The sequence below is a fragment of the Hylobates moloch genome, unplaced genomic scaffold (assembly GCF_009828535.3).
Source record: "Hylobates moloch isolate HMO894 unplaced genomic scaffold, HMol_V3 SCAFFOLD_3, whole genome shotgun sequence".
Lineage (NCBI taxonomy): Eukaryota > Metazoa > Chordata > Mammalia > Primates > Hylobatidae > Hylobates > Hylobates moloch.
In genome coordinates this window covers 107708206-107719030 of record NW_026652278.1, presented here as the reverse complement: position 1 = coordinate 107719030, position 10825 = coordinate 107708206, and the positions used below count along the sequence as shown (strand labels likewise).

The 10825-nt window shown below is 33.7% G+C and overlaps 1 protein-coding gene across 1 annotated transcript in view; it reads left to right on the top strand.

Annotated features, from left to right (window-relative positions):
* Positions 1-1795: 1795 nt before the first annotated feature.
* Positions 1796-10825, top strand: part of LOC116463277 (bifunctional heparan sulfate N-deacetylase/N-sulfotransferase 4) — a 276145-nt gene continuing 267115 nt past the window's right edge. Inside the window, exon 1 of the mRNA XM_032146315.2 lies at positions 1796-1972. The gene's annotated coding sequence lies outside the window, so the exon portion shown is untranslated. The remainder of the gene's footprint in view (positions 1973-10825) is intronic.

Below are 10825 nucleotides of genomic sequence, written 5' to 3'. Positions count from 1 at the left end.
ACTAACTGATACATGACCTATGAGTTACTAAGTTGTATTTACTGCTTATGAATAACTGGTAAATATTTTTTCTAACTTGCTAGATTTTTTTTTCCCTATCCTCTGTATAGCATATGTCTATGGCTTGCTAACCCTCAAAACCTTGTGCAGTATAATAACACTAGTAATCCTGGATGCATTAAAATTATTCTTCTGAAAGACCGCATCATCAATAAATGCTGAGTTTTGAAGGACTCCCTCCTACCCTTACCTTCCAGTCTTATAGAGGATTTCATTGAAACCACACCAGTATTTCAAGTGGAACTACTACGTACAACCAAAGACACCCATATACCTGAGGAGGGCTTGCAGTTGAGAAAAGCTTGTAGCTCTGTTCTGCAGCCTATTAGGGGTGTTGAACCAAATTCTCATTAGCATATTTTGTTCCACTAAATTAAATGGTAGACACTAAGGGATCTACTAAAGCAAGAAAAGCCCAGGGAATCATGTAGTCTGGAATGAGGGGAAGCACCTGAAAGCACTTTACTTTTACTTTTGCATATATCCTAATGAATAAGTTTAAAGAACTTTACATAATATATATAAAAGTACTTGATAGTATCTTTTTGTTTTGTTTTGTTTTTTGAGACGGAGTCTTGCTGTCGCCCAGGCTGGAGTGCAGTGGCGCGATCTCGGCTCACTGCAGGCTCCGCCCCCGGGGTCCACGCCATTCTCTTGCCTCAGCCTCCCGAGTAGCTGGGACTACAGGCGCCCGCCACCTCGCCTGGCTAATTTTTTGTATTTTTAGTAGAGACAGGGTTTCACTGTGTTAGCCAGGATGGTCTCGATCTCCTGACCTCGTGATCTGTGTACTTGATAGTATCTTTATGTGTTTACATGAATTAATAGAAAACAAAGAGCAGGTATATATTTTAACTTATATTGCCAAGTTAAAAAGAAGAAAAGAGACATAGAAAAGAACTTTTCCATAATAATCCAGTAGTTTACCTTAATTATTAAAACAATGCACACAATAAATTTACACACACGTATACTCTTTCTTTTCTTCTAACATTTATCATGGTCTAAAATGCTATTATTAACTTCAGGACTATGTAGCTTACTAATACTTGTCCGGGTTTCCTATTGCTCATTGTTGGCTTTTGTTGAGTTTGTAATTTGTGTGTTTAACTGGCACACATTCACAGCAGAAAATCCTGTCTTGAACTTTTCTTATTCTGTCCAATAGAATCTCGTGGCACAGTGTCATAGCTGCAAAGTGGAATTATATCCTCAAATTTCATAGGAAATAATTATGCAAATCTCCAAGGAGCATCTAATCAATCACCGCGGTGTGAGAGGAATGCAGCCCATCGCTGAATTAGCTTCTGTTGGAATGTATTCACGTGTAACATCCCACTGACTGGATGACATCACAACAGCTCCAGGTCCTTGAAAGTCTTGAGGATGATTAGCTGAAGGAATTGGCTGTTTCTGCCAATCATAATCCTGCAAAGCTGCCTTTATACTTCTGGAGATATGAGAGAGAGGGAGGGAGGGAAAGACCGACTACAGCTAAACAAGAGGCACAGCAGCACTAGCAACAGCAGAGCAGGAGCAGCTAGTATTCCGGTGATTAAATAGTTCCCATAGCCTTTTTGCTGTACTCGGTCTGCTCCCTGGTGTAATTCTCGTGTCCAAGAAGGAAGCTGCATTTTAACGGTGTGCTGAACAGAGGTTTGAATCATTCCAGCTGGCTGCTTGTTTTGAAAAGGACAATGTGTGTATAAATGAAAGGACTCTGCTGGAAGAGTTCAGACACTAAGACTGGAGCTAGAGAGTGCTCTTGGAATATTGTTGAGGCAGATTGCATGAACTGAAAGCTCCTTCTAATTAACCTGGAGCCAAGTGAACCTGAATACTGGATATCTCATGTTCTAACACGGGATAAATTCAAGTTAGAAAAAGACAAAATATTGAAATGCTTCTCTAGGTAAGTTACTGCTTAATTTGCTGAAATCGAGGCGTGTATCATAAATGAATATGCATTGCTTAGCTATGTAAACAAGTCTAACACAATAAAGTTTTATTTGTGAAAGATTTATGTAGAAGCAGATAATATTTTAAAACCAGATTCAATCTCCCTTTTCCGCATGTGTATGCTTACCTGTCATCATGCTTTATAGAAGTTATATTTGCACGTAAATAGAAAATACAGTCCTACCTAAAAGAAAAGAGATACAACTTGATAAAATTTAAACAGTTGCCGGAACATTTGCATAGGAAATATCTTATTTGATAACAATTTTAGCCTTTTCATGTTAAAAGCATCAATTTTACAAACTCAACATCCAAAGTTAACTGTAGGGTTATAAGTGTTTCCCTAATAAGTGTTACTGAAAACATGGCATTCAAATTACCGAAGATGGGAACTCCTCTTCTTTGGACCTGAGATTTATAAGCATGCTCTGTACTAATGGTCTGCTTTAGAGAAACAGCTGTCACAGACATGTGAAATTGTATGATACAGTCATAAATTGCTTATAAAGAAATAGGTGTTTTCCTCCTACCTCCTATTAGAAAAGAAAAATAAATTCTTAGAACAATGTATGTCATATGCCCTAAGCATAGTTTCCTAGGAGGACAGAAAGCTTTATGGTAACTTCCAATTTCCTCAAGCACAGAATAAGTTGGAAAACAAGAAATGTTACTGGAATATGGTTTTACTCATTCTTTTCAATATCTTTTTTTGAGAAAGCTAAATAAGGAAAATTAAACCTTATTTTTCTTACAATTTGTCCTGATTAATAAAATACTATATTCTTCAGAATTCCTGTCATAGTTTTTTTAAGTGATTATATGTTTTGTTTATTATGATAAGTTATACTGTGAGTTATCATACAGCTTTAGAAAGTTTTAAGTTTATGTTTTATCATGTCTCTTTCAAACTCACCTTTGCTTGTTTTCATGGTGCCTTTTATCAGAATATTTTTCATTTGCACAGTTTCATAAATGCATTAACATAAATTGCATACCAAGATATTGATGTGTTTCTGTAACTCTCAGAATGATTTTAGTTTTCTACTTTCTCACCAACAACGTGGTTAAAATCCTGTGAGGTTTCTGCCCCAAGAGGAAATTGATAAAGACGGAAGTTATTGTAATTGGTTGAATTTCCCCAAAACTAGGAAGCAATGAATTTTCCCACAATGATGTAAAGGATTTTTTTTCATATCAAAAGAATAATTTAGTCTACTCTATTAAAATTATGCCAGTTAGCTATATCCTGGTGTCACATAGGTTCTGTGCTGGTCATTTGTGTGCATGTGTGTTCGTGTGTGTGTATGTGTGTGTGAGTAGCAAGTTTATGTAAAGAATATAAAGTCCACTGACTACAACAGTCTAAGTTTTCAACTGGAATTCATAAAAAACTAATTAATAAGCAAAATATACTTGCCATTTACATTTATCTCAATATATAAATTGGAAGTTAAGCCTACTATTATTGTTGACATTTTTAAAAATAAATCCTGTGACAATACATTATGATGATCAATGTTAAACAATGTTTACGTTGATAGACATCTCATAATAAGCTAATTGGGAAGATTTTTAGAAATTGAATACTAAGCAGAATGGGCCTTTTAACTCTATTTGAATGGCACCTGGTCACCACTAAGACTGATACATAAAAATCCTTTGAAAAAGTTATAATATGTATGAGTTACTAATGTAACATGAAAATCACGCTTAGATCCAATTTAGAAACTCAGGCATTATTTTTAAATAAAAGGAAGGTAAAACCTCATGAAAATTTGAATTTTTTAAATTGATTAATGCAAATATATATCAATAATAAATAAAAATGCAAATATACATAAATTACATTTTGTTTTCTCCAAGATAGGCTTATTATTTAAAAAAATGTGTCATTTTAAATATATTATCCTAAACATCAAAAGGAAGTATATGGGGACTATTTTTATATATAAATATATTAAGTCATAATTTTGAACTTCTATAATTGATAATCAAAATAGAAATATATGCTCAAGCTTATGTTCACCTCAGGAAAATAATGATCTTTCATTTTTTTTTGAAATTAAAACTGTTATACCCATTCTTCTCCCAAAGAAAAGCATTCTATACTTGGATTTAAAATAAACTTAATTCAATCTCAGTACTAACATTAGTTCTTAAAGGTACTAAATAAATATTTCTAACCCAGTAAAACAGTTTTCCCCAATAGGTTAAATGTTCATATGATCCCCTTGTACTTTCTGTTTGAGTCGAAAAGGGGCCTTTGGAAATAAAATCCAAAGATCAAACTTTGTGTGCATCATTTACAAGCAACTACTAAGGGAGAAGAGAGAAGCATTTAGCATACTGTGTTCAAACTAGAAGATTCTGGCTGGTGCTGCCTCCCCAGATTTAGAAAGCAGCTGGGGAAACATAAAATAAAGCTAGAATATCAGCCCTGGCTGGAAGCCAAGACAGAGAAGCTGTGCACCCAGAAGGCTAATTCTTTCTGGGCTAAAATTCATTGATAATGCATTATGTTTAGAGTCTAACCTGAAGTGTTATTTTTTTTCTCCAGCACAAACTGTGGGATATTTAAAGAACAAATATATTTTCTAAGTAGAACTAAATTTTAAACTAACAAAGGTTTCTTCTTTATTAAAAGTTGCTCTGTTGAAAAAATGCAAATAAGCCTACCAGAAACTCCTATAAAATATAGTTTATTCTCAGGAAAAGAAAAAGAAATAACGGTGAGATACATCATCTAACCATGATCTTGGAGAGGCAGAGAGATCAGAAATGACACATATGGATACATGCCAAAACAAAGAAATGTGAAGGTTTTATTAAAATACCTGGCCTAGTAAAATTTAAAGTAAAGATACACATACTAAATATTGTTGTAGCATATATCTTCTGAAGGTAGACAACAAACATAAGGTAAACTCTCATCACGTACCCCCAAATAACTAGGAAAAAGAGAAACCATGTTGTCTGTTGATTTATTTGAAGTTTCTGAAGTGAGATAAATGGGTCAGGTGTCAGACACAATGCTACCGCCTTTAGCCATCATGATAAAACATCTAGCCAGCCTTTTCTTTAACACTTCAGGAAACTTTCAGCTATGCTGTTATGCAGGATGTTAAATGCACTATTTTGAAAAGTTATTTTCAGCAAGCTTACGAAGTTAGAGGTGTTATTTGCAATGCAGAATGTGTATACATATATACAGTTATTTCTAATATATATAGTTCTATTTCCAAGCTTTCTTTATCTCAGTTTTCTAAGGAAAACTATCACTTTCTAGAGGTGACAAATCTAAAATTTCTTTCAGAAATAATACTGAATTGAAAACAGATTTCCTCAAAAGCTAAAATAGTCTGAAAATGAATTCCATATTAATCAGTAGCCTCAGGCATTTCAAGGCAAAAATATTTTTTTGAAATGTGAATAGTAAATTACTCTTCATTCCAACAGGTAAACATGTTTGTTGATATAACTTAATGTATTTATTTTCTTTGCATTGTTATAGTTTGTCTATATCCATCAGTATTCAGAAAATTCATGCCATGAAATAGTTTTCAATAAAATAAACTACATGTAACAGGCTAAATAATGGTTTGCAAGTGACTCTTTGAGGTCATTTACATACATAGGCTATTTTAGATATATATTTTAAAAGAGATAATATACTTCATTAACACTAAATAAATAGTTATGTTTAATTATTTGAAATTTTGAAAAATCTGAGAAAAAAGGATTAAAACTGACTATGTCTGAATGCTTGAGAATATAATTTGATATTGTACTCAGAAAACAGAAGTGAGACTTTTGTTGAGAAACAAAAGTGATGATTCTAGTGAATTATAGAATTGGGACTTCTGTACTAAATCTGATTTGTACTCTGTTTAGAAATTATTACTTTAAATATTTGAATAGTTCAATGAAGAAAGCAACTTTTAGCAAGCTAATAAACACACGAGTTTTATGTGCGGCCACATGCTTCATTTGTTCCCAAATTAGAGGAATTTCTCTATTTTGAAAATTCCACCATCAATTGAACTTATGTTGTGATTTATTTCAAATATTTAACCTCCTTTTTAAAAGTCCTTAATGGAATGCATCGTCAAGTATAACTACGTAGAAGTTGAAAGTTAGCTTGGCCAGGTTCACTATATTCAAGTAAAAAGTAAATGGAGAAATGCTTCCTTAATCTCTTTGTATTTGCTCCTTTCTTCTCTTTCTTTTACTCATTTTTCTTATTTCCCTTACCTTCCTTTCTTTTTCTATTCTTTTTCTTTATTCTTTTCTCTCTTCTCCACTTATTTTACCACTTTTTCCTTCCTTCCTTCCTCCCTCCCTCCCTCCCTCCCTCCCTTCCTTCCTTCCTTCCTTCCTTCCTTCCTTCCTTCCTTCCTTCCCTTTTCCTTCTTTCCTTTCTTCTTCCTTCTTGCTTTCCTACCTTCCTCTTGTCTTTTTTCTTTTCTTCCTCCCTTTTTCCCTCCTTCCTTTATTTCCATTCATTTTTGCCACTTCAACTTACATGCTCTCTTGCATAATTGGAAAGCAAATCACTCATCTTTAGTATTGTGGCAATTATTAATCTAATAACCTGGTTTGAACACAGAGTAAGTGGGGAAAATGAAGAGAAAGAGTGCATTAAACTGCAATAAGCAATAGAGGAAAAGTAAAATAAGGTGGGAGATTTATTTCAGAGAAATAGTGATGTCGACTTTAACATAGGGGCTGTTCTTCCACCTATAAATTTCCATTTAATTTACTAAATTATTTAAGTGGAAATCTTTTTTTTCCAACACTCCTTTTTTAATATCAGTCACATCTTTTCCATATAGCAGATGTACCTTAGTGGTAAAAAATAAAATGACAATAATATAAATAATTATTCCTCAGAAATTTTAAATCCCCTAAATCATTCTTATATCTAGTAGTTTAAGGATATTAACATTCATAAGCAACCCAAAGGCCAACTGCCATGATAGTGGAAGAAAAAGAGAGAAGGGAAAGTGATTTCACACATTTAGATGCTTTGGCTTGATTCCATTCCTGAATCAGAAATTCAATTGTAGATTGCTGATCCACAGAATTTGTCATAGTTCATCAGACATCTCAAAAGAGTTGTTCTTCTTCTTGATGTACTGAATAGTCTTTCATGCCTACATAACAATCATTTAAACATCAGAAATAAATACAACATCACTAAAGATTAATGCAAGGAAAGGTAACAGATGCAGAGATGCATATGCTCCTGTGAATGCATATAACAGTCCTAATTCTATTCATTACTCTAAAGTGCAAGTGAATAATTAGAATCAGAATTTAAATTTGGTTTCTCAATCAATCTTTCACTAATAGTTATGTCAATTCAATTGAGATTCCAGGTACTGTAATAAGTAAAATAAAACACAATCAATAAGTTATACTACCAACTTATCTAAAGTATTATGTTTCTTGATAACACAGTTTTTGAAATTTCTTTCCTTGAAACAGGACATTTTCTTGATAACCATAGAAATAATGCTAAAATTGATCAATCGAGGTTGAACTCAATTCAGTACTTAAATTACTCTATCTGTCTGGACATATTTTTCACCTTACAAAAAAATAGCTTTTTTACTTTTGCTCAATAATGTTCATAAAAATAAGGATAATAAACATTATTTTCTATTATTTTTAATATGTGTCAGGCACCATGCAAGTTACTAGGCTGAACAAAATAGCTCTCAGGAGGCTTATATTCTCATGGTAGAAAACTGACAGTAAATAAATAAAGACCCCACAGTAGTGCCTGTGAGTGCTCTAAAGATAAGTCAAGGTGGCACATTAAAAGCTGTATGTGAAAGTGATAGGACTGGTCAGGAAATGCCTTTCTGATAAGGCAGAAACTCAGTAAATCCATATAAAATATAGATGTCAAATTGAGTAACATTATTTTATCTTGTAGAAAAATGTGATGAGGAGTAGCAATTTCTTGTAATGTGCAAGCTGACAAGCTGAATTTTGACTCTGTCTATTGATTATCCTCCTCAGGTCTGTGAAGTTGTTTGGGGGAATTTAAGATATGGCACACTATTTAGTGTCACTTTCTCTGGAAAGTAGAAAAACTAATCAGTTTTAGAAAATAGAAGTCTCACCTTTACTTCTTTATATTTCTAAGTATTAAAAAATATTATGTGTGTAAATTATCTCAAATTACTGGTTTTTAAATTTTTTCTCATAGACTGAAATTCAATGCTATTTACTTCCTTCTTTAATTTTATTTAGAGATAGTCTCTTGCACTGTCTGGCACCCAGGCTGGAGGCAGTGGAGCAGTCATAGCATACTGCAACCTCAAACTCCTGGGCTCAAGCAATCCTTCCACATCAGCCTTTCAAGAAGCTGGGACTATAGTTGCACACAACCTCACCCAGATAATTTTATTATTCGTATTTTTTGTAAAGATGGGGTGTCACCATGTTGCCCAGGCTGGCCTTGAATTCCTGGCCTCAAGCTATCCTTCTGCCTCAAAGTGCTAGGATTATAGGCATGAGCCACTGTGCCTGGTCTCAGTGCTATTACTAAAACTCACGTAGCAGAGGAGGTGGCTCCCTATCTCATTCTCCCAAATTGGTGGGGGTAAGAACCAATATTCCAAAACATCACCCAATTGGCTGGAATGATGGACCTAACATAATGAAATCAAGATCGATGTAATTCTTAGTATTCATGGGTCCATCTGTGAATTCAACTAACTGAAAATGAAAAATATTTTTAAAAAGATGATTGTTTCTGTACTAAACATGTGCAGGCATTTTTTCCTGTCATTACTCTCTAAATAATACAGTATAACAACTATGTACATATCATTCACATTGTATTAGGTATCATAAGTAATCTAGAAATGAGCTAGATTATACAGGAGGATGTGTATAGGCTACATGCAAATACTATGCGATTTTATATAGAGGTTTCAGTATCTCTGGATTTGGGTCCTGGAGGGTTTGGGGGTCCAGGAACCAATCTTTATGACAAGAGATGACTGTTTCTTTTTTTAAAAATTTCTCCAATTATACAATTACCTCAAATTTAACAAGAACCAAAAGTTTGATGACACCAATACAATGCTAATATAAACTTAGAATGCATTAACAGAACCATAGTGTCAACATCCAGGAAACAGTTATCTGTGATCCTATTTAATACAAGTCTGACATTATTTGGCCTGTTCATCATTCTCAGTTTCCTGATGCCTCATGTTAATAGCAGTCTTCTATGACCTTCCTCTTCCCCCATGGTAAACCAGATATTTTTGCCCTACCCCAGACAGTTCCATCAGGGCACTTATTACCTTATGATGTAATTGCTGTGTGTGTGTCAGTGCTCCCCATTTATCCAAAAGCTTTTTGATGGCAGAAACGCTTAGAGAGTGCTTGACCAATAATCAATAGATAATAAGGGCTTGATAAATGTAAAATGTGAGAAGACATCTGGCAACTATGCTATATGAGTAACAGTTGAAAAACACAGTGCTAATTAAAGGAAAAAAGCTAAAAGGGAGCAGTATAGTTATCTTTATATATTGGATACTTTTTTATGCAAAAGGAATTTGTTTTATGTTATGTGACACTAGCAGACTAAGCTACGAAGGGTACGGAAGTTGTTTCTGTGCAATGTCAGGTAAAACAATACTTCCTAAAAATCAGTGAGATTCTATTCAGTCAAAGCAACAAACACAGGCTGGAATGCTACTTGTCCAGAAGACTTTTGTGGGAGGAATTTCTGCCTTGCGTAGAAAACAAATGCTGGCTACCAAGGTTTCTTGTTGTTTTTCGTTGTGTCACTATAAGAAGTATGGACAAAGGTTTTAGAATGAGCACTTTGCCCACCTAAATCCAGCTCTAGCAGTTGGCTGGAAGACTGGTCAACATAATTCAAGTAAATAACCATTGGGTAAAATTACATAGTGGAAATGTATTACTCAGGATATGCCCTAGAGTAAAAAAGCAAATTTTCATAATGGAATTATTTACAAGATGTACCATTTTATAAAGGAAATGAAATAATACATTTCTTAAGTGAAAGTTTATTTTTGAATGTAAACATATCATTTTAATATTCTTTTGAGACAGTCCAAGAAAGATAACATGTCAACATTAGAGGAATGAATAAGAAAAATACTTTTGCTTTCCATAAACTTCTAAATTTTAAGGAATGCAGAGATTGATTGACTTAATTATGATGCCTTTTTGTAGAAGCCTTCATGTAAACAAATGTGAATTAAATATGAGATAATATTGTGACATATTGGAAGGCAGGTGTTAACCTTGGTTTCCACCAGATCAGGATTCCAAGCCTTGCTTTGCCCTGACTCATGATATAACCTTGAAAATGCTAACTCTTCTTTGCTTCAGCTTCATGATCTGGGATGGGGTAATAATAATTCATAGACTTGCTGAGACAGCTAAATTTAACAATAAGTCCGAAGTTTCTAGTACACAGTGGGAAACATGAGAGATTTTAAATTAATAGTATCAAGTTTTGATTACATGTGTCAGTACTCTGACTTTGTCCTGCAATGCCACATTTTGTACTGATTTAAAGTAACCCCTGAGTGATTAGTATTGACTGCTCCCAATCTTTCTCACTTGGAGATAATGATCTAAGTCACCTTTTTCTACTGTTTCTACTGTATTGTTGATCATATATTTTAATATTAATAACCTTGAATCTAACTTAAAGGATCAAATTTCATTCACCAACATTTTAATGTAATTTATCACGATCTTGAAAATTAACGTTCAAAAATTTTCAGGAAAACATACTATATCC